Below are 26,161 nucleotides of genomic sequence, written 5' to 3' on the forward strand. Positions count from 1 at the left end.
TGAGAATTAATCATGCATTTCCTATGATTCTACCTATCTGGCATGAAATAAGTTGAAATATGTACTTTGACTAGGTTTGGAATTATAACAGTGAAGAGTATTGACAAAGTCTGTATCATTCTGAAATGTTATTCTTATGGGGAGGGGGAATAGATGGGGAGAAATAAGATGATTTCAAAAAACAGTAAGTATCAGGAAGGTGGAAAAATAGTAAGATGACAAAGCAATGGAGACTATGGATTTCTCATATTAGACCTGAGAAGCCTGACATCTAAATGATTAGTAAAATCCAGCCATGAAATTATCTGGAGGAAGAACTTAACAAGCAGAGAGCACAGCAGGTGCAAATGCCCTGAGATAAGAGTAAGATTAGAGGATTTGAGAAACAAGTAAAAGGCCTGTGCAACTGGAGAATTCTGTGTAAAATCAGGCTAATATTGCATGAAGTCTGAGAGGAAGGCTGGGCCAGATAACATAGGCCATTGCAAGTACATTGGATTATAACCTAAACTCAACAGGAAGCCACTGGAAGACTTTAAATTTTTTTTAACGTTTATTTTTGAGACAGAGAGAGACAGTCTCTTAAAATACAACATGGTTCCTCGGTCTGTGCACTGCCTATAGGTAAGTAAACCAATCTGGCAGTCTGTTTTCCATTTTGAGTCTCCTGGGTCAAGAATGGTAAAATTAATGGGGTTACATGTTTCTGACTGGCAATTTGATTCAGCACAGCCTTTTGGAATCTTTAGTCTGCCAGGTGGCCCATGTGACACAGCTCCAATAAAGACAGAAGAATTCAGGTGTCTGGGGCCAGGAACCACACCAGATCCCTTACACATGTATTTATAATTAAGTACTCTCATTCCCATGTCAGACCTCCACATAGCAAATCATATGGCAATGTGTCACCTACGGCTGTATATACATCAAAGAATATAGATGCCAGCCGGTTTGGATTGGTAATTTGAGTTTTGTTAATTGGCTGGCGCACACCAGTGGTGCCTGTCTTGGGATGACTCCCTACCTCTAACCATTCCTCCATTGGAGAGTACTGTGGGTCGAAACAAGTGTATTGACTCTCCTGTTGGCAGATAGAAAGGTGGTCTTATTGTGTATGTATGTCCCCAGGATCTTCTCCCTGGCATGAGAAGTGGGTATGGTATAATAAGTTCCAAGAAACTCCCTGGCCTGACCTGGTTATGCAAATACATGGGTCACATGATGAGGAATCTATGTCTACAGAAGGGGTCCAGATTAGAAGCAACTAATACCAATGAAACATCCTATCCACAAAAAGAAGGTGAGTGCTAACAGAAACCTCTCACCACATTCCCACCTGGCTGGGGCAGCCTCTGCCAATCCTGTGGTGAAGAGTAGAGCAAGAATCACAATAACAACGGGTGACAGTGCATCACAGTAAGGAAACAGAGAAAATAAAGACCGTCAATTTTTTCCACCGGATAGTCGATTCCTCAAGCCTCGGCCATGCGTAGATTAGTCAGCTTCCAGAGTGACTAAAGCAGAGCTGCAGTCTCCCAGAGCCTCTGGAGTTGCAGACTGCTTCTTCCATATGGTTAGCTTGCACAGCATTGATGGATCAGGAATGCACTCCCAGTTTCGAGATGCCAGTTTCACTCTGCTGTGGTGAATCCAGGGACCCACTCTGGCTACCTTTACTGCAGTAGGGGTGGACAAAATGGCAGTGAACGGGCCCCTCCAGAGGGCTTTTAGGGGTTGAGCATTCCATTCCTTCACCCATATAGCATCTCCTCATTTAAAGGGGTAAGCATCTGAAGTCAGACTCATGGGTAATCATTCCCTAAACCCAGTGGTGTAAGGTAGTTAGGGTGGAGCCAAGGGCCTGCATCTGTTGCCTTAGGGTTAAATTGCCTAACTCATTTAGATCCCCCCTTATGCCCTTGATAATGGGGTTGGGGGGGAATAGGACTCCTATAAAGGATTTCATAAGGGGAGAACCCCATTTGCTTCTTTAGCCTTCCACTTGTAACTGCAGTCTGCCTCCCTTATCTCTCCCTGCCTAATGTTAACTTTCCCCCCATTCTTTCCTCCCTCTGGAATAGGGCCTCTAACTGCTGTTAGGGAACAGGGATGATAACCATTCTGGCTCCTTCAAGCTGATAAGGGATTGTGTGGGGGTACAGCAGTTAGAGACTACCCAAGGGTCAGTAGACTGGCCCACAATATGGTTCTACAGGAAGGCTGGCAGGCATGAGACGGCACAAACATTGACAGACACAAAGAAAAAAGCAAAGATTATATTGACCAACAAGATGACATCTTAAGATAATGTCCCCAGTTCCCAAACCAGTCAAACAGTCCAGAAGAGACCCTGACTTTGTCCAGTTATGCCCAAATGTCACCTATCAGTTCTGAGACTCTGTGAGAATTATCAGTTATATTGAAACAACACATATATTGAATCTCACATAATCCAGGTGATGGGGGAGCAGTAAGTAATCATTGGTGGCTCTATTCTCCAGGAGTCAAGCCCTAACTTTATTTATTTTTTTTTTATTTAAATCACCTAATGTTTGTAAGGTATTATTTAGAGTTTTGCTGAGTATAAACAGTTTGATTTATTTCGAGGTGTAAAACTTTTTCAAAAGCTGGGAGTCTTACCAGAGAAAAAGTCAAGGTAGCCGTTTACTGTTGTTAATTTGCAAATTTTTAGGCAAGCTGAACCTGGATATTATTTTATAATGCCGAGCTTTTATTACTTCTTGTGCCTTTTGTTCTGTTTTTTTTTTTTTTAGATTTTTATTTATTTTTATTTTTTTTTCCTGTTTTCTTTTTTTTTTTTAATATGTGAAATTTATTGTCAAATTGGTTTCCATACAACACCCAGTGCGCATCCCAAAAGGTGTCCTCCTCAATACCCATCACCCACCCTGCCCTCCCTCCCACCCTGCCCTCCCTCCCACCCCCCATCAGCCCTCAGTTTGTTCTCAGTTTTTAACAGTCTCTTATGCTTTGGCTCTCTCCCACTCTAACCTCTTTTTTTTCCTTTCCCTCCCCCATGGGTTTCTGTTAAGTTTCTCAGGATCCACATAAGAGTGAAACCATATGGTATCTGTCTTTCTCTGTATGGCTTATTTCACTTAGCATCACACTCTCCAGTTCCATCCACATTGCTACAAAAGGCCATATTTCATTCTTTCTCATTGCCACGTAGTGTTCTGTTTTGTTTTTAGGGGAAGGCTTCTGCCCAATTAGTAAAAGTATCAACCCATACCAACAAATGTTGGAATTCCTTTGACCTTGGCATATGAGTGAAACCTAATTGTCAGTCTTCCCTGGATAGCATCCAGTGTCCTAATTGCCTGGGAGAGCAAGTTTGTGGTCGAGAGGATTGTTTCTAAGACATACTTCACAGGCTGATGCCACTTGCTGAACTGCCCTTGACAAATTTTTCCCAGTGAACATCCTTTGGGCCATTTGATAAGTTTCATCCCTCCCTAAATGAAAGGCCTGATGCAGTGCTGTAATGATATTTTAGCTCTGTGAGCTAGGTGATAGTAATTGCCCCTGCCCTGTTTGTAACCACCCCAGGGCTGGAGACAGTGTCCATGAGTCAGACCCTATTTTATTTCCTTTGGAGAGTAGGTGGAATTGAGTCTCCTTTAATAATTGATACAGTGTGAAAGCTATTTTCCTGAACCCTGGTATCTATAGCCTACAATATCCAGTAATTCCCCAAAACTCACATAATTGCTTGTCTGTCCTGGAGTTAGTAGCGCCATAGTCTCTAATTCAATTAGAATGTCTTTTCCTAGCAAGGGAGTAAGGCTCTCTGGTATTATCAAGAAAGAATGAGAAAAAATGAGTTTTCCTTATATGCACCCCAGACGCTGAGAAAAAAATTTAGTTACAAGTTTTCTGGAGACACCTCTAATCATTATGCTGCATTTGGATAGTTGGCCTGGAGTGGAAAGGAGGACAGAAAAGGTGGCTCCAATATCAAGAAGGAAATGAACCGGCTTTTTAGTTACCTGAGTTTTCCAAAGTTTCCCGAGGCTCCAGGGTTCCAATAGACAGTTGGTTCCAGGGAGCCACCCTGAAGAGCCCCAAGGCCCATCAGTTCCTTTCAGGGACACTGGTTACCTGAGACCTTGCAGATAGAGGTCCCCAAGTACATTCAGACTTCAGGTGATTGTCTTCACACAAGGGGCATGGCTTACAGGGCTTTGACTTCTGTTGTCCATTCTGAGGGTAGTCTCATTTCCAGTGCCCTGACTGGCCACATAAGTGGCATTTGTTGCCAGGACCTGGGGAAGTCTAGTCTGACGTAGTGTGTAAGGCCACAGGTAAGGCCTCAGATTTTTCCTAAGCCTCATTTCCTGTTTTGTTTGTTTGTTCTTATCTTGGTTGTAATATACAGGATTGACAGCTCATAAGAGCTCCTCCAAGGTCTCTTCCAGGCCGACAGCCAATTTTTGCCTTTCCTCTGAATACCATTCAGAGAATACTATTCTCTGAATACCTAGGGCTGATTGAGTGACACATTTGTCCTTTAAAATTATCTTGGCCTTAAGGGTGTCAGGGCAGATAGCCATGTATGTAATGAGAGACTCCCTCAACCTCTCCAGGAAGGCCATTGGGCTCTCATTCTGTTTGTAAAATAGTGGTTAATTTAGCATAATTTAAGGGCTTCACCTTAGACCTTAATTTCCCTAAAGCACAAGCTTGGAAGTGGTGGCAATACCATTTTTAACATGATGTTCATAGTCCCAGTTATGATCTTGGGATGGAATTACCTGGCTCCCAGTAGGAAATGGGAAGTTCCCTATAGGACCTCCAGCCCCATGATAATTAACGAGTTGTGTTTTTTTCCAGTGTTTATGGATCAAAATCAACCCAATTTTTCAGAATGCATCCCAAAGGAGTACTAGGCTTGGTTGGGGAATTGTCCATGTATAGGAGAAAGGAGGAAGAGGCATCCCTTATCTTAATTTTCCATAGTTGGCCAAGAGAAGCCTCATATCCTGGCCCTGCATTTTGGCTGGCTATTTGGACGGGCAGACAAAAGCTTTGTCAATCTTGCTAGGTGCTGGGAGCAGTCACTGTTATCCAGGCTTGACCCTACTTCCAAGAGCTGACCTTGTCTTCCCTGATTTCTCCTATCCCTCCATTTTCCACCTGCAGGACTTTGGGGGTATCAACTGTGACCAAGCAAGACTTCCCTGGTTGTAGAAGGATGCACCTACTTTATTTTGGCCCAACAGTAATCCTCTTTACAAATATATCTTAAAAGTCTGGTTAAAACCATTTTTTGTAAGGATAAAATTGGCCCTCAAGGGTGCTTAAAGGGCCAATGCTGAGATCTATTCACTTGCCTTTTTCAGCAGTGCCCACATAAATATGTTCTAGTCGTGTTGATATCTATTTCAGAGTATCTAGGTTGTTACAAATTGGCATACACTGGGCTAAATGTAACAAAATGGCTCCTATGTATTCCAGTAAAAACCCTTTATATATCATAGTCACCTATCCCTTATATGGCACAGGCATCCATTCCTTTACTAAACAGAAACAACATAAATGTGGAGCATTTGGAGGCTGGCAGGAAGGACATCGTCATCACCGTCTCCCTAGCCTTTGGATCAAAGGAGGGGCAATTTCAACAAAGGCTCAAGTAAAACAACTCAAAAGGGCATGCTGTCCTCCACTCCTGCCCTTTTGGTTAAAATCATATTTTTTTTTTCATCTTTTTGGGCAGACAAAGGGGGAAAAAACCTTTGTTTACCTCTTTTTTTGTTTTATCAAAAGCATACCAACAATTCAAGAAAACTCTGCCATTCTAACATAGAATAAAGCAGAATTTTAATCTTATACCAGTGTATTTCTAAAATCCATTTATTTTAACCATAGTCCATCTTGACCACATATAAAATTATTTTCTAAGATTTCCCTTCTCAAACCTTCTACAACTTTCCTTTGCTTTTAGATTTTGACCTAAGCCTTTTTTATCCAAAGAAACAGTCTCATTTAGGACAAAATTACTTTCTTTTACCTTCAACAAAAATGTATTCCCATTCCTTGTAACTTTCTTACATCTCCTACTTTTCTACATACAGAGTTACTTTCCTTATTTTTATTAGTCTTAATTACATTTAGCAGAATTTTAACTCTTACAAATTTTAGTCTCCAGTGAAAACTATTTGGTAACCAAGTTTGAACTGTTACATCAGAGTTTCTTTTTTAGATGGCAAACTTATGAATTCATTAAGTATAAAGCATGCTTTTTAACAGATCTAAATATCCTTAGGTTTGACTTATTTATTTATTTATTTAAGCCACCTGGGTTAGGTTTTGAAACATTTCTTTTTTTTTTAAATTTTTTTAATGTTTATTTATTTTCGAGAAAGAGAGAGAGAGAGAGAGGGAGGGAGAGAGAGACAGAGTTCAAGAGGGGAAGGGCAAAAGACAGAGGGAGAAACAGAATCCAAAGCAGGCTCCAGGCTCCAAGATGTCAGCATAGAGCCTGATGCAGGGCTCGAACTCATAAACCACGAGATCATGACCTGAGCTGATGTCGGCCTCCCAACTGACTGAGCCACCCAGGTGCCCCTGGAACATTTCTATATATTAATCAGGGTTTTCTGAAAATTTGCCCAGGTCCTTTTTATTTGCTTAGAATCTTGCTAGGAAAATGGAAACTTTATGGGGCCAAATCCACCATGAGGCATTTCAGTCAATAGATACATTGAACATGCCTTGATTTTAGGGAGAGAATGTTTTACCCTGGCAATCCTGGATAAGGAGAGCATGGGGGTCTAACAGGTGGCTTTTCCCTAGGAGAGGCCTCAGGAAGTGAGTTTGCAAGTACTTGCCTTTCTTGGCTCCTTTAAGGAAAGAAGACCTTCTGACCATTTACTCTCTCTTCTACAATATAGATCTAATGTTAAGATAGTACTGTACTGAATACTTCCCTCAGGAGGCCAGGACCCCCCCATTCTTCCGGAGATATTTCAGGTGCCTCTTAGCATTGGCAGGTTCAGTATTAAGCTCTCATCCAGATCAGACTCCCAAGGAAGTCTGATGCCACCTTAAGCCATATGAGGTCACCACGGAACCATAGATAGGACTTAACACTCACTTTGGCCTATTGGTCAGGTTGGAACCTTTCTACTGTTCATCTCATTACACATAGTTACACACCGACTCCAACCCACTGCCCGGCACCCAGTGACTTAGAGTTGTGGTTTCATTCCTTATTCCTTATGGAACTACTCGGGCAACTCTAGGAAGTGATCAGGCTCCCCATCTGCCTCTTAGGGGAAGGTCTACCAAAACAAAATCGGGTTCTTATCAGTCTGATGGGCAGCATTCCCTTAGCTGGTTCCTGGGTCTCACCAGGTTCCATTCTACATCTGGGGTCCTTGCCCCAGAGGGGCTATTCTCCTATAGATCGAGTGGTCTGCTCGTACCAGGCTAGGTCACTTCTCCCGGTGCTCTGAGTTTCACACCACGGCAACAAAGGAGGTGGAAATGCACCATCTCCAAATCCTGGATGAGCCCCCAAGAAATCTAGCAGGATTCTCTCACATAGAGACAGGACACTGAGGCTCTTCTTTCCAGGAAGCAACTTTATTTGTGCTGTCCTGGGCTCAGTGAACTAAGACCCCAAAAAGGCTGAGCCCTGAGCTCAATGAGGTGTAGTTTTTATGCAATTTCTATTTCTTGTCTCCAATATATGGTGACACATGTAGTCTGTATTGGACACAATCCAAGTTACAGAGTCATGTCAGAGTTAGGCATACACGTATAGGAGTTGATTGGGCCACATTGTATACATTGCATACTTTGTGCACCTACCAAAGTCATAGAGATTGAAGCCAAATAGCTTGATTTCAAATCCAGGCTATGCCATGAATTAGTTCTGATATCTTTTTTTAAAGTTTTTTAAAGTTTATTTCTTTACTTGAGAAAGAGAGAAAGAGCCCAGGGAGGCACAGAGAGATAGGGAAAGAGGGGGAGAATACCAAGCAGGCTCTAGGCCATCAGCGCAGAACCTGATGACATGGGCTTCAATCTCACAAACCCTGAGTTCATGACCTGAGCCAAAATCAAGCATCAGACATTTAATGAATGGAGCCACCCAACTGTCTCAGTTCTGATACCTTTATCAATTTGCCCTGTTTTAGCTTTATTTTCTTCATCTACAAATTGAGACAATATCCACTTTCAGATATACTAAATGGATTGAATTAAACAATACTGAAATTGTTAACATAGTGCCAATACATAGTAAATATTCACTAAAGGTAGATATTAGTATTAAAACTATGTTTGTTTCATAATGAAAACCACAAATTAAATTACAATTTTTGCTGAAATCACGATTATCTCAAATCAGTTTCATTGTCTCAGTTCTTTTAAAAATAAACAAAAACAACATAAAGGGTTTTGTTGTTTGTTTGTTTGTTTGCTTGTTTTGTAACCAGAAATCTAATACCATCCATCAAATATTCTGTGGTCATTTAGTACAAACAAGAACTGTGGAAGGCACAAGAAAATTTAAAATAAGCAAGAGATAGTCCCTGATTTCGGAGATCTCAAAGGCTCGCAGGTGAAAAATGCAGTAAAAATTACTATAACATGAGTTAAATACAGCAGTGTAGTTATATGCACTCTATTGTGGCGGCATATGTATGGGTAGGAGAGCACGTATTTCTGCGTAAATTGAGCAATGTTAGAGAAAGCAATAGGGAATGGTTTTCTGGGTCATCCTGTAGAAAAGGGAGTAAAAGGGGGAAGAGGGATATTTTAGGTTGAGGAAACAGCATCAGTGAAGAGAATATGGAGGAAAAACACTTGGGTGTGTTTCCTGGGCAGGGAGCAGTCCACTGCACCATTGCAGAAGGTAGATCAGAGAGAGCAGAGGGGTGAGAGATGGGACACTCACCCAGAGGGGTGAGAGACGGGTGAGAGGGACACTGCTCTGTCCACGTCTAAGAAAGGTTGAGGCAAGATTTATGTAGGGTTGTGAAAGTGATGCTGAGGAGTTAGGAGTTGTTCTCACTGGCAGTGCACTGACAGAATTACCAGAGAGTTTTAAGCATGATCAAATTTATGTTTTAAAAATATTACCCTTTTGGCTTTTGAAGTATAAATCAGAATTAAGAGCTGTTAGATAAGTAAAATTAATTCAGAGACCGTAGGGGTCCCCCTCCCCACTCTTTTTTTCTGATGGAAGTGAAATGGTACACACTTGGTAATTATTAAGCATATAGAGTTTCTGTTATGCATTTCCCCCCTCCTAGCCAGGCACGGGGTAAGTCAAGGTCAAAAAGCAAGTTAAAGACATAAACGAACACACACAGTTCCTGATTCTCAGTACTTTATGCAGCTAAATAATGTGAAAATGTGCCTGGATGCTGCCTGATAGTGGGAAGGTTCCATTTATATATGTAAAAACTACCTTTATATGCACAAAATAAATTATAAGAGCTGTGCCACTTAATCAATCTGTATTGCTAGAACTAGGCTCTATAGCTATTAAAAGACTTCTACTTCCTGAGACTTCCTCATGCCATGCAGCTTAGTCATGCCTCCTTGAGCACATGGAGGCATGAATAAACTTTAAAAGAGAAAGAGGAATATGCCTTCACTGCTTTTGTAAACACAGCAGCTGATGTGTTTGCCCTGAAGGGAGAAATCTGCCACTTTGTAAGTTAAGCCTGAGTGAATTGCAGGGCTTCTAGACAGATACTCAGGAAATAGGAAGGAAAACTTTTAAAACAAAATCCTTACCTTCTTTCAAGAGCACAGGATATAGGGTAACTGGCTATTCGGGAAGAAGGCTTAAAAGGTTCAAGCAGAACGGCCATGTGCCTTTTCATGACCACCTGAATCTACGGAAGTAGTTTCATACAGAGACCTATTTTTAAAATGAGGAATCATAAGTAAAGTAATTGAGGTGCCTTGTCCAAGGTCAACAGTTACTAAGTTGAAGACCTGTAATGGCAGCTCCAGCCTCATGATGGCACACGCAGGAGACTTTTCTACCAGGCCACTCCACATGCAGTGAAAGCAGGGGTGGTTGATTTGGCATGCTTTCATCCTGTTTCCTTATTGCGCATCCCAAGAAGCCTGTCTTTCCTGTGAATTTCTCTCCTACCTTCCTTCCATGGAGAAATGTATTCTGTGTAATCATAACAAAATTTCCTATTAATTCATCCATCCATCCATTCATCCAGCAAATATCTATTATGCATCTATTAAGCACAGTTGTGGGCTACGACAAAATCCCCAAGAAGTTCATAATTGAGAGGCGAAATTGAAAAGAAAGATACCACACGTGTAATCACCAGAGGGTATGGAAAATATTCGAATTTTTTTTAAAGAACAGGAGAATCATAGATGAAAGGAATTAGTTAAAATTTATTCTTCCCTCTTTCCCCCCAAAATAAAACTCATTCTTTACCTTTAAATCACTGAAAATATACTGTTTCAGTTTTTCTTAATCTCTTAAGAAATATCCAGTGTTGAATCTGACATATTCAGAACCACTTCCTAATTTTGACAGTGAAATGAGATGTAAACCACATGATGAGAAATGGAAGTTTTCCCAAAACACCAGCTAGCCTGCCAAAGTTTGAAATTCTCATAATCTGAATAATTTAGTTATTAGACAACAAGAGCAGCAGCATTATTTTTTTTAAGTAGGGTCCACGCTCAACATGAGGCTTGAACTCAGGACCCTGAGATTACCAACTGAGCTAGCCAAGTGCTCCCAAAGCAGTAACATTATTTTTATAAAGTGAATCTCAGTTAAAATCATATTAATTCACTAACAGGATTCATTCATTTAGATTAGCTTGTTGATAGACCAGACCCTTAGCCATTGATAACGGAAAAGGTGACCTCAGTGAGTCTTTAGATTGTCAGTAGATTCATCTTTAATACTCTTTCCCCTGTGTCTTTAAAAGGAGTTCTTAAGAAGCATGACAAAGGATCTTAAAATGAATAGTTTCTAGAGATAATGCCTGCTCTGGAGATAGGAAAAAACCAATCATTTTCCTCAAACTATACAAAGACAAAAGGCCAATAAAAAAAACTACTTAAATTTAAAAATGTACTTGCCTCCTAAAAACAGAGTAATTAAATGTCATTTCAAATTTTATATAAAGAGTTGGCTCTGGTCTGCTATCACAAAACCTGGAAGTAATGAATAAGTCACTATTTACCTATGAAAGAGACTTTAGCACAGTCTTTCAAGTTGTTTTCAATACTTTCTATTTCTGAATGTTTCCTTTTAGAATAAAATCAACAAAGGAGATTTTATAAGCAAAAAAAAAAAAAAAACCCAACCAGGTATTTTTGTTTAATGTAATATACCAAATAATATATTTAGTTTTATGAGCTATATCTCAAATGAATTAAAAAGGATCATTTTAAGGCTTTTTCTGAAAATCCTGAACGTTTCTGTTAGCTTTGCATATGGCACCTTCTTCAAAGCCTGCAATTCTTTAAAATCTCTACCTTTAGAGTTGAATAATAAAAGCAGGATGATTTATACTTCATTTAAAATTAATCTCTGGCCACTGATATTAAAAATAGTGTGGTCATGACCTCTTCTCCAGTTTGGGGGAGAGGTTTTCTCAAGGCTTCTGATGGGTGTGTCTCTGCTGAGGAGAGGCTGTGGCTCTCCTGAGTGATGAAACCCACTGGAGTCTCCAGGGCCTGCACCTGATGACTGGATATCAGACATAAACTAAGCGACACAAATCAACTGGCACTGTCTGAAATTAAAAAAAAAAAAAAAAAAAAAAAAAAGGCCAAGGTCAAGGTTGTTACCTTTTCAATGTTTCTAACTCATTCTTATGAGCTCTCTTTGATGCTGCACTTCCATGGCCCTGTGCATGCCTGTCTTGTCTGATGGACCCATTAGTTTAATCATCGACTGTCTGGCTTAGAATGTGCAGACCTTACTATCATCAAATACATTTCACAAAGTTTGGCTCGAAAGCCATCTGCGTCGGCATCACCTGAGATCCTTGTTAAAAATACAGATGACTACAGACCTACAGGCTGAAGATGGAGCTCAGAAATCTTTAATTTCATCCAATACTTCTAGTGATATTTTCCAATCTGAAGTTGGAAAGCCAGGGACTTATAACATGAGAAATACTTACTATTCTTGAACTTGGTATCATGTCTTTATCACAAAACAGGGGCTAATACTTTAATTTTTTAATGCTCATTTATTTAGGGGCCAATACTTTAATGAACTCTTGGCTTATGGATGAGTTTCTCTATTTTCCTTTTTAAGATGCAGGAATGACATAACTATGAAAAGCTTGGTCTTTAAAACGAGGAAAACCTAAGTTCAATCTGCCTCGGTCTCCTCACCTATAGATCAGAAAACCTAGTGGTACCTAATGTGATTGGTTATTGTCTGTCTACTCTAGAATATAAACTCCATGAAAGAAGGGTCCTACGGCAAAGTCCTACGGCACTTTGTATTCTCAGCACTTTGGACTGCATATAGTATTGCACATATAATTGTTCAAAATATATCAATTCAGAATTTGTTACAGAAGCTAATTTGATGAAAATATATGAAAAATTGTAATGGCACCTCCAAAGTAAACTATGCCATTGTTGTTGTTGTTATTTTTATTACTATTATGATTTTAAAATATGAGAATATTCAAAATAAGAGAAAATAGTAATGACAGACATGTGGACTATGGTTTTCTGAGGAAGAAAAATAAAGTAAGGTTAAATTTTTGTCAATAAAGTATACGTCAATTCAGCAAGGTAGAAAGGTGATTCTGATTCAGAGAAAAAGCCCGTCATGTTGAAGAAATCACACAAACTTCACCTTTTCTTAAAGTTATGAGTGCTTAGAGAAAATACTTGAAATTGAGAAATCCTTCTTTTTAAGAATTGCTGAAGTTTAGATTTAGAATTCCACTGAATGAACATCAGAAAGGTACCAATTAGCATTTTGTTAATAATTTAGTATATCCTTAAAGAGGATAAAGGTATTTATAAATTTCCAGATAAGTGAACTTGAACTATAAAAATAGCCATGTACTTGTACTGCTAGGGATTCTCAAAAAGAGCCTAATGGTAGTCCTAAAAAAACGAATGGCTCACCCAAAGTTACCATGAGGCCCACCTAAACTACTGCTACCTGTAACCGGTAATTCACTTATGAACCTCTGATACGTGTCTGTCCAAATAGCACCTAAATTACACAAGCTATTTCTGGCTTCCTTACCTGAAATAGTAACTTGTCTCTTACTCTTTTTTACAGCTTACCTTTCTATATTTTTTTCTTCATGGCACTGATCACCATTCAGCATACCATTCTTTCCTATTCATGTATTGTCTGTCTCCTCACCCAACATAATATAACCAGAAGACCTCCATCAGTGGGCCACTTAAACTACAGACTGTTGGTCCAAGGTTAGGCAAGGTTGGAAAAAAGGCAAAATTTGGGCCAAGACAGTATTGGACATTGAACAGTCAGTACTGGTCTTGGGCAGTGATAGATTTGGTGATGCTGTATCTAACAGGATGCTAATAGATACAGAGAGCCACATGAAAAAAATCTATTTGAATATCAGAGGCTAAGTTAGCATTTCCTAAAGCATGTTCTATGATATAATTTGGAAAAAAAAAACACAGATAAATTAGCAAAATAAAATCAGGAAATATTTTTCCAAATCATACCCTTTCTTTGAGGTTTACATTGGGTATTAAGATACCAAAAACTATGAGAAATATTGGAACAAAAACACTTCCTTACTTGAATATCCTGTTTCCCACACTTATTTCACCAAGGACTATTTCTTCTTCCCCACATCACATGCATTAAATATCTGAAATGAGTGATTAAGGAGAATTAAGAATACAATGTTAGCCATTTAAGAAAGGAATTAAACCTCCAGAAGAACTCCAGTGAAAACTCCTCTGATCCACACAAACTCAAGTTAGGGAGATGTGAACCCATCCTGAGATACTCATTTCTCTCATAGAATTCAATAGATACTTTATCTTGCTGGGTCTGACTCTGGGTTCTGGATAGGGATATATAATACCCAATAACACCCTTATATGTATGATTTCTTTATTCCCATGTGATTCAATGAAAGACTAAGGTCACAACATTCAAACTGAACCTAAACATACAGTGGGGTCCCTGAAGTAATGATGTTTATTTCATTGATATGTAAAACAGATCATTTTGATTCATGTTTAATCTAAAACCTGAGTGAAACCTGGGAAATCAAATAACATTTTTTTTCCAGTATCTGTCCAAAGGGCATTTTGGAAAATATCAAATTTAAATGACCTTTCTTTTGCTAGGTCCTGCAACTGAGAAAAGGGAATTTTAGTATGCTAGGAGAGACCTGAGCCTGGGCCAGTAAATCTCTGCTCTGTCCCTTCCCAGATCCTTACCATCAACCTTGATGGGTCTTTGAAGTCAGAGTAGAGATGGAAATGGTGCCGTGTTGGAAGCAGCAGCAACATGAGCTCCAGATGTGCTGACAGGTGGCCTCCAGGAAGGCTTCACTATAAGGGCAATTAATATGGATGTGACCTTCATCCTGAAATGAGCCAGAGAGACTTTTTGATATTTTCCACGTGTCAGGTCTGAGACTATTTCACAGCAGTCAGGATCAGATAGAACAAGCCTATTAAGGCTCCCCGGATTCAAATTTGCAGTGTGTTTAGAGGAAAGAACATTTATCATGGAGGGTCCAAACTATTTTAAGTTTTTTGCCCTCCATAAATGATAAAACTGTATCTTAAGAGCCTCTATTCCCACCCTAATTCACACCACACACATACATGCACACACACACACACCTCTACAAATCTACGAATACGCATGCATGTACACACAGATGTACATTTTATACTATCATAACAAATATAATACATAAACAGAATATAAATTCCATTTGGAATTATATAGCACTCTCTGCATCATTCTTTACCTTTTAGAGTTCACATAGAATATATTTATCCACTCCTAATGTGAAATATCCTACTCATATTTCAAATTTTAACTTACTCCTCTAAAACTCTTCCCTTACTTCAGAATGAGTTAAGTGGTATTCTGTCTGGGTTTCCATAGCATCCTAAAACATCTATGTCTCTTGGAACCCTTGTTGTATTACATCGAAATATGAATAAGCATCTTATGAACTGAAGATTTCTCAAAGGGCAAGACCTGGTATTGTATTTCCAGAACCAAACAGTGTCTGACACACACTATATCACCAATACTCCTTGTAGAATTTATCCATATCTAAGCCTCTGTACACGGTTAAATAGTGACTTATCCAGAGAATTTGGTCTAATGACTAAGACAGGCATATGAAAATATAATGGGTCAATGCACTAACTATAATTCTGTGTGTATGAGAGACCTTTCTGAAACCCATATATGACTGATATTTTTGGCAATCACCTGATTAAGTATGCTTAAAAACAATAAACATAGTTTATAATTGTGGTGCTAAATTCTTTTGAAAGTTTTATTTCATGGTAGACAGTGCATAATTTTTTTAATCTAATAATTTAATTTTAGTTTGAATTAGGTATTCTTTGGTCGAACATTGAGGACAATAGGAAAAAAAAATGATTCCTCCCATTGTTTTGAACATAATATCTCAATCAAGGATGCTTGCTATCACTAAATATGATATTTACAAGTGGTTTATATTTGGCTTGCAACCATCTTTACCATTATATGTTCCTCTTGAAACACCTACTCTCTCTGGCTCTTTCAATGGGAATAATCACGAGCAAAGAAGGGCATTCCTTTTGAGAAGTTAGATCATGGGATCATGGCAGCTGTCACATAGATTATGAATTTCTAACAAAGTACTTTTATTTCCCATTATTGTCACACTTTAAACACCTATTTGTCTCTAGCCCCCACAGGGATTGGTTGAACTGTCACAAGGTTAAAAATGTGTACATACAGAGCTGAGGCTATTTTTAACGACATACGCTATTTTAGGCTTGTCTGATATTTTCTGAAAGCATACTAATACTCCCTCTGGAGTTTCTCACCATCATCTGAACTACTTATTCTCAGAGAAACTTATTATAATGGGTAAACTTTACCAACTTCATATCTACTTCATCTTCCAAATCATTAATAAATACAGCACAGAAACCATCTAATCGACTGTTGTTAAAGAGTCTGAGGCTGATTCTATTTTCCAAAGTTATTTCAATTGCCCTTCCTGCCAGTGTGCACTATTTCTCTAAGTACAGTCTCATTTTAAGTCCCATTGTTCATCACTAGTTACAAGAAAATGACGCCTCCACTTGCCCAAGGATAGAGCACTCCATTGAGGGAACAATCTCACCCTTTCATGATCACCGTGAAAACCGCTTTCATCAACTACTCAATGTCACACATCACAAAACTAACTAAATGCTTCCATTCTCCTTTCTAGGCACCAAACAAGCTATTCAAAGCAGCAATTTATTTATGACAGCAGGAAATTGGTTCCCCCTACTATCTTTCCAATGTGTTGCTGAAGTGGGTATTTCTTCAAAAATTGAGTTCATCCTTTATTCTCAATGTAAAATGATTTTACACTCTATTGTTCTTTATAACCTTTGCCTTTCAACCACAGTGAGAATTAACCACATTTTATGAGTTTCTCCTCTCCTTTTTGAGAGAAACACACACACACACACACACACACACACACAGTAGCAAAGGGCAAGCTTCAACATAGATATATCTTAGATAACCCGAAACAATGCCACTTTTCCTAAGATGGTAACTACAAGGTTAAAAATTAAACCACTGGATGATTTCTTTAAAGACACTTTGGCCATTTCCTTTGTTTATTAGAACAATGTGTTTACAAAGAATAAGGCATAAAGTCAAAAGATCTAAGTTTGACTGCTCTTTTTCAATAAGTATGTGACTTTTGGAAAGTCCAGCTAACTCTTAAATTTCATTTCTCCTTCTGTAATATGGATGATGGTGACTGACCTGTTTACCTTACCAGGCCATTATAAGACTCAAATCAGCTAATATATGAAGGAACTTTATAAATGCAGAGCAGAATACAAAAGTGATGCAATATTATCAGTCTTCCCCCAAAATTAATAACATTGAAGAAAATTAAAAATTAAGGCAATATCATGATTTTTTAAACAAGCATGTGAGAACATATTTTTAAAAAATTTCCCAAATGTTAAAAGATAATTTTAAAAACCAAGCCTAGCACACTTAAGCTGAAGTAGTGTTTAAGAGGTGTGATTATAGCAAAGCTGTACTTCTCTTTAATGGAAATAAACATCAAGTAATAAAAAATGAGACAGGCACAGGCAAGTAATTTTCCCACAAAATAGAATCAAACTTTTCTTCCTAACAAGACTATGTATAAGGGTGGTCCTCCACTAGAAGGGGTAAGAGAACCAAAGAATAAACTAGAAATTTGAATGGGAGTCCTTAAAAATGTAATCGAGAATTGATGTATCTTTATGTCTTTGGCTTCAAAGCAGCTAGAGAAATAGAGGACTCAGGTACAAGTAATATCAGTAAACTTTGCTTAAAAAGAAACAGTCCAATGCCTTACCTGAGCGGTTTAATAAATTGTTTCAAGGAGAATTGCTGTGAACTGGGTTACTAGGAGCTGACCATGGTTGAGAGGAAGAATTGACACATTTAAGAAAAACAAAGCAGGGGCACCTGGGTGGCTCAGTCAGTTAAGCATCTAATGTCAGGTCATGATCTCACGGTTTGTGGGTTCTAGCCCCATGTCAGGCTCTGTGCTGACAGCCCACAGCCTGGAGCCTGCTTTGGATTCTGTGTCTCCGTCTCTCTCTGCCCTTCCCCCACTTGTTCTCTGTCTCCCCAAAATAAATAAATGTTTAAAAAATTAAAAAAAAAAAGAAAAACAAAGCCTAATGAAGGACATTTTGGATAGTCAGGCCATGGTGATTATTCTGTTAATCTCTTGTGCATTTCTTTCCCTTTCTCTAATTTGATAAGACTATACATAATAAAAAGAACTTAGAACTAGTTAATTCCCCACTAGTAAACCAGGTTGGCAGCTTTACACAGAACCTTGAAGTGGGACTCTGTTACTTGATCTGTAAAATGGGAAAGTCAAAATGGGGATTGGGAGTCTTCCAAATTTTAACTATATTTTCTAAAAATCCTTTTTCTCTGAAGTGTTCTTCATGTATGTGCTAAAGCTATTTTTTTATTGCTTTGCTTGTTTTCAGGATAGGAATTGAGACTTATATTGGTAACCAGTGACTAATATTGGTTACGCTCCACTCTGTGTCCTACATGGCTCCACATTGCTACTTCTCCCACCCCACTCCCGTCCGCTTTCAAGCATCCATTTCTGTCTTAAGAGGCTTCTTTGATGTTTTAAGGTTCTGAAAGTTTCACCAGTCTAGAAATCTTGGCAGACAGGAGTGACTTTAGATTTTGGAAAGCTAGGATAGCTCTGTCCAATAATTGTCTCCATGAAAATCAGTGTAGAGATAGTTGAATGCTCATGGACAACAGCCAGAACTGAGTGGAAGGAAGGAGGACATCTTCCAATGACCTCCTTAGCAGACGACATCTTGACTCCCAGACCAGGTATATCAGAAATTCTTGGTTCAGAATGAAAACACATTGGCGCCAATATCCCAGAGAAATGGGTCCAACCATGATACTAGTCGTTAACTTTGGCTCTAAGAGAAGATACGATAGCTGTAAGGAACAGATTCTCAACCTTCCACCATGTTATCTGTCTATCAGTTAATTAAGTAGGTAAATTTATGAGAGTATTATGAAAAGTAAATTTATGAGAGTCCCTTTAGTGTATTCTAGGTCTACACTGTATGCAAATAAACTAACCAGTTCATATATTTATATTTATTATTCTTACATACAGTATATTTGTTCATCATTGATACAGTTCAGCAAAGCCTATACTGTTGTTTTTGGTCTGTTTGTTGTTGACAGTGATTGTAGTTTGAGGTACTCAGTTTAATAATGAATTAGCATTCTTCAGTTGGGTTCCATGGTTTATTCCCAACCATGTTCAACACTCTCGACTTTAATAAAAGAAGAAAAAGAGGAAAACAAACAGACAAAAACTTGGCACTCAGCAAAGTGGTAAAAGCTTGAATGACAAATATGTTACACCTCTCACACAAAAGTCATTTTTGAGTTTAGAATCTGAAATGCTCTCCTGAGATAACCTCACCTAAGAAGACAGGGAGAAGGAACAGGCAAACATACTGGCATGAAATATGGCCAAAATGAAAAGTAAAGAAGACACAGATGCTCACCATTGTGTGCCTAATATGCATTGAGTGCTTCAAATACAATAGCTGTTTCCTTCATTCTTCAAACCCTTAAGGCAAAGAAAGGGGCAAACGTGGCTTAATAACCTTTCCAAAGTCATGCAACTAAAAAGAAATAAAGTCAAAGATTTGATACGAGATTGATCTGAGCACAGGTTTCATGTCCAGGATTTTTTCAGGTACATGAAGGATAAAAGAAGCAGTGATAGCCCACTTTACAGAGCGTGTACCACTTTCCAGGCACAGATCTAAGAACTTTGCATATGTTACCTCATTTATTCTTCTACAACAAAATTTTTTTAAATAGATATTATTAAAATCCCTTATTTAAATAAAGAATGAACATAGAGTTTAATTAACTTGCTCAGTGTTGCCCACCTTGTCAGGGGCAAAAACCCAGGTGTGAACACTGTAATTTTGACCTTAAAGCCAATGTTTAGTCACTATTCTTAGTATACAACAGATGAACTCTAAAACATTGTCCAATCTTTTATGGACCAGAACTCCATACTCCTAGTACTCAGTGCATTCATTCAAAGGCTATTTATTAAGTGCTGACTATATGATACACTCTATTAGAAACTGGGGATCCAAAGAAAAGTAAACCACTGACTCCTGCCTCTGCTACCTTGTAACAGTAATAGCAGCAAAAACCAAACCCGGTCACAGAAGGCCATCTATACTTATATGATCACCAATGATAAAAACCACAAATCCTAGCCTGGGTAGAAATAGGAAAGAAATAGAATATTAAAACCAAGATGAAAATGATGGGAGGATCTGTTTCAGATATGTGTTGGGTCATGTTATATGTCTAATTAATTAAAGTAAACCCTCAACAAACATCCTGTACCAGGCCTCTTTTAGGTGCTCAGGGAGCTGCTAGTAAAGGAAAAAGAAAAAATTCCCTATCTTAATGGAGCTCACATTTGCTACAGCCCGTTTTCTTTACTGTATTACCTTTATCACATCACCTTTATCAGTAGAAGCACTATTAGTCTAATTAAAATATAAATGGAAGACATTTGCTATTGATTTTGTATATTTCAAGATATATATATATAAAGATAGGAGAATATCTGATTTTATAAATATTATTCAGATCCATTGATTAAAAAATATTTAACATTAAATAACGCTGATCATTATATCTCCTGGTTAGTTTGAATATCATTTTCCTCTAGTAGATAGTGAAATAATGCCTACTTCTACTTTTAAGCCCCTTTGTTGAGCTGTTGATTTCAATCCTGGCAGTGTTTACGCATATGGAACTACATGTCAATCAAGCTCTCTTTCTCACTACCTGGGACTCCACCTCCCCCACCCCATGCCACAACTCTTTTTCATCAGCTAATATGAAGTATAAAATGGGATACTGCACCTCTACCTTAAGTCCACACTATCTTATATTTTATCCTAAAATATTCCTTTTGTCTTGGCATCTTTGTTATATATATCTATATACGTGTATATATATATACACGTGTGTGTATATATATATACACGTGTGTGTATATATATATACACGTGTGTGTGTATATATATATATATACACACACACGTGTATATATATACGTATATACACACGTGTGTATATATATATGCACGTGTATATATATATATGCACGTGTATATATATATACACACACGTGTATATATATACACATGTATATATATATATATATATATATATTACCAAATGTATTGTGCCTTTGACTTTATGGCAAATAGACAAATTAAACATGAAGAAATAAAGGCACTGCCCAATCTGGCTTAAGTGCAGAAGTCCATTTAATTCTACTGCTCTTCCCAAGTAGTTCCCAGGGTCCACACTGAATGGATATAATTTTGCAGCTACTAATTTTCTTAGGGATTCTAAAGAAGTCATGAGAAAATATGTATGTGGCCAAAAAAGAGCTTTTTAATGCATTTTGCAATTTATGCAAATCTATACCTACTATAGCTTGCCATTTAGGAAATTACCTTAAACCATTTTCCATTCACCCGCCATTAACCTAGCTTGACGGATGTCCACTAACTTCCCTACAGTTAAGGCACTATAAAATCTCCATTTATCCCACCAGCTAGATTTTATTTTGCTCAAAAGACTCCTGCCATCCCCAATGGTTGTTAGCCACCATGCAGAGCCTTCCCACTTTTGTTTTAGTGAAAACCTTTCAAACCAGTACTCAGAAGCATTTACCTCAAAACCCCCTTCACCATGTCTTGCTGAAAACAAAGCTCAAAGATATTTTCTTTTTACTTTAAAAAAAAATTAATACAATTTTACCTAAAGGGCTGTTCAGTTTGGGAAAAGATTGATACAAATCATTTCTGATGTGCAGGCATCCCTGAGTAATGCATATGCTGTTACCTGTTGGCATTTTTCTCTACCTGCTTGAGTGTACCTGTCAACTTTGAAAGAGGCAATAGCTGATTTTCAATGCAAGCTCATCTGCAAGCAGAGGCTTAGAAAGAAACTCTCAAACAGAGCTTTTACATAATGCCTTGTTCCTACGGAAACCATTTTTGTTTTGTTTGAGCAAGAACTGACCCGTATTCTATCATATGAAAGAGTGTATGTGCATGTGTGTTGTATTTTGCATTTTGATCCTCAGACTGTAATTATAAAGCCTGATCTACTCATGTTGAAAGGACATGATCTTGTATGTTTTCTCTGTTTATTCTTTATACAGGGAGAGGGTTTCAATTTGAACTGAAGAAATCAGACACAACCTTTGATATTAGAAGCATTTTAATTGTTTATTAATACAAATCACCATGAATTTATTGAGGTCAGACAAATAAATACAATAATGTCACTGTGTTAATTTATTGATAAAGTTATCTTAATGAGAAGGTAGTTATTCTAGGCTTCATAGAAAGAAGAAGTGTACTTTTTATAAATTGCTCACAAGATGTATTTCTCTGTGTTTAGGAAAAGATGTTGAAATTCATATGGAAAAGATGTTGACATTCATACGACTTCAAGTCCATTTAGTCAAAGTTATTATTTATCTTCTATATATTGTGTAATGCAAGGATCACTGTGCAAATCAGACTGTTTTGATCCTAAAACTTCATTTTTCTTTCTACCCTCAGGGGAAAAAAAAACCCTGTTCAATTTTCAATGACTTTCAATAGCAATGCTAGTTATTCCAGATTGTTCATATCCCTGAATAAGGGAATTGGCCTCAAATGGGAAAGTTCTTTTTCTATCTGTAATAGAATATGTTTTTAAAAATTGGTGGCTCCAATGTCAACGTATCATGGGAAATAATACATATAATCAGTAATTTCTTTGTTTCTGAGATGTATTCCAAAATGCAGAGTATATCTCAGGGGCAAAACTGGATTTATTTTTCTCCTTGATTACAAAACCCATGGAATTAGGAATCAGAAAATCATAAAGTAACTGTGTGTTATAGTCATGACATTCCTTCTTTACTGTCCCACTTCCTACAGATATGCATGAAATAATTACCTCCTTTTTCCTTATAAATAACACCTTACAGCCTGAGAAGCACGGTTCATACTATTCATGCTCAGGACTGTATCTCCTGCAGTTGATGCTGTGGGTACATGAGGAGAGGGAGGTTTGTTCATCATTCAACTTTGATGCCTTTATAGTATGGCCATCACTCACCAGAGCATTGCATAAATAATGAAAGCATTGTGTTCTCTGAAGGGACAAGAGAACACAACACAACATGAGTAAAGTTCCCACTATGGATTTGGTTTTTCCAAGACTCTTCTGTCTCTGTTGTTATTTTTTAATCATCACTCCCACCAGGCATTGTTTGCCTATTGCAACAGTAACTAAATGAGTTGAGAATTCTGTCAGGTTTATATCCACAGCGGTTACTGCAGACATTACTAACTCATTAAAAAAAGAAATTCAGAAGAAACAAAGAACGTTTACTCTCCTTTTCAGATATCACTATTTAACAATAACTATTCCTGGTTCCAAAGGTATAGATGCAAACTACGGTTCCACAGTAGGCCAACTTGTTTTTGTTTAAAATAACATTGATAAATGCTTAAGAAAATGTTGCCTTATATGGGGCACCTGGGAGGTTCAGTTAAGTGTCCTACTTCGGCTCAGGTTATGATCTTGTGGTTCATAGGTTCAAGCCCCGAATCGGGCTCTGTGCTGACAGCTCAGAGCCCAGAGCCTGCTTCAGATTCTGTGTCTCCATCTCTTTCTGTCCCTTCCCCGCTCCCACTCTGTCTCTCTTTCTCTCTCTTTCTCTCAAAAATAAATAAACATTAAAAAAATTATAAACAAAAAAAAATGTTGCCTGATAAAATTCATTCTTTGCTTCATTACAGCTATGTGCATTATATGCCCTATAGAGTTTGTTGTTGTTGTTTGTTTGTTTGTTTGTTTTTTCCTAAATAGTTTAAATGGCCAGACATTAGCACATCTTTTGATAGATAGTAAGATCTCGGTAAATATAAACTATTACATGTGAAACAATGACACTTTTGAAAACAAATCCTACCCTGAAAGGACATTACTGATGTGCCATCATCAAAGAAAATTAAAACTATGAACTGGAGGCTTAGAATTCTAAATAAGGAGACAAAAAATTGATTTAAAAAACAAAGACTTCATCTTTGAAATTTAAATGTATTGGATTCTTAAGGTGGAAATGGTCATAAATGATTAAATGTCCAACTTTGGACATGTTTGTGAAAGCTTAGCCCTTTTGCTCTCAAAGAGTATTTTTAAATCTTTGTTTCCAGAGCCCTGGGTTTCCGTAGTGTTGCCAGGGTGCCTGCTTCCAGGAACCAGGGAACAGGGGTTGGAAAGGTGATGCTTTATCTGTAGGGAGCTAAAGTACAGAAAGGAGAAAAGAAAATGTGGAGAAGAATCTTGAAGTGGAATATGGGGCAGGATTTTTCCAAAGCATATTGTATTATTAAAAGATAATATATCATGATAACACAAAATGAAAGGCAGTTGGTAGGATAAGGTTGAAACAACACTGACTTCAAGACAAAGAGACTGGGTTTGATTACTGTGATTATCATTTAAAAATGTTGCAGTCCTAGGAAAGTTATTACACCTGTGAGATTGCTTATTCATGAGCAAAATAGTGAATTCCAGTAAGAACCAATGTAATGAGTATACTAACTAACATATGTGAAACTTTCCATACAATGTGTGGACCTTGTAAATCCTGCACTTTCTAAGACAGGCTTGTGAGTATGCTCAGCTGGGGTGAATATAGCAAGATAACAATGTAGGTGCAATTTATGAATGTATAGAGAAAATGAAGACTAGATTTAAATAATAAGAAAATATCTAAGATAAGATTAATAATAGTCTAGTCCAACAATACAATAGTTCAACATAGGATTTTTCTACTTTATGGTGGTGAGAAAGTGATACCCATTCAGTAGAAACCATACTTTGAATTTGGAATTTTGATCTTTTCCCAGGCCAGTGATATGAGGTATAACACTCCTGTGATCTGAACTGTGTCAGTGAGCTGTGGCCCCTGGTCAGCCACGTGATCACAAGGGTAAAGAAGTGACCATCTTCTGTAAACTTACGTAAACTTACAATCACTCTGTACCCAGACAACCATTCTGTTTGCCACTCTCAGTACAGTATTCAACAAATTACATGAGTTAGTCAACACTTTATTATCAAATAGGCTTTGTGTTAGATGATTGTGGGCTTAATGTGAGGGTTCTAAACATGTCTAAGGTCACCTAGGCTAAGCTCTGATGTTCAATAGGTTAAGTAAGTATATTGATTGCATTTCAACTTACAATATTTTCAGCTTACGATGGGTTTATCAGGACATAGCCTCATTGTAAGTCATCAGACTAAAATGTTTAAATGAAAGTAATTTCCCTCTTTAATGTGTGAATATCAATGAAAATATATAAAAAAGATATTTTGGCATTGTCCTTTGGAAGACAGGGGGTAGCAGCATGCTTACTTGCTGCTGTCCTGGGGCATGTGAACGTTTTAACATCTCATGATTTGGGTCAGTAGAAGGTATGTTGTAATCCCTCAGATACTGTGATGTTTCTGTAGCATTGAACATTATTAACAATTTCCATAAATTATCTTCTCACGTTTAAAAAAAATGTTTATTTATTTTGAGATCGAGAGAGAGAGAGCACAAGCAGGGGAGGAGGGATAGAGAGAGAGGAGAGAGAGAATCCTAAGCAGGCTCCTTGCTCAGCATGGAGCTTGGCAGGGGGCTCCATCCCACAATTCTGAGATCATGACCTGAGCTGAAATCAAAAGTCCGACACTTAGCCAACTGAGCCACCCAGGCATCCCTATTTCTCACATTTTAATTCCTTATCCAATGTTCCCTGCAAAAATTGAAACCCTTTATCATTCCAAATGTTTATTTTCTCTCCTCTCACTTAGTGTCAGGAACATTAATTGAGAAAAAACTAAAAGCCAATGAGCAGATTAATATCACTACAGGACTGTAGTTCCCAACTTCCTTTGGGACCTTGGTTATGACCATGAATTCTGTAACATGCCTGTTTTGCTTCCTTCTGCAATTCCAGAATTTCCCCAGTCTGATTAAGACATCTACATCTGACATTCACTTTTAGCAGATGCCCTTAACATTTACTTGAGAGTAAAAAGGAGACTTTTCTGTCACCTGGGATGACAAGAATCTCATGAACTTTTTCTTTCACCACCCACAAGTATATATCCACATCAAAAAAATCTTATTTTATTTTTATTATTTTAGTAGGAAAGTGTTTTCTTTTGTGTTCTGTGCTCTGAATATACCTCTTCAGAGACCTGTCTCCCTATTTCCTTATATTCTTCCTGTCTCTTAATTCTTGA

The sequence above is a fragment of the Panthera tigris genome, chromosome C1 (assembly GCF_018350195.1).
Source record: "Panthera tigris isolate Pti1 chromosome C1, P.tigris_Pti1_mat1.1, whole genome shotgun sequence".
Classification (NCBI taxonomy): domain Eukaryota; kingdom Metazoa; phylum Chordata; class Mammalia; order Carnivora; family Felidae; genus Panthera; species Panthera tigris.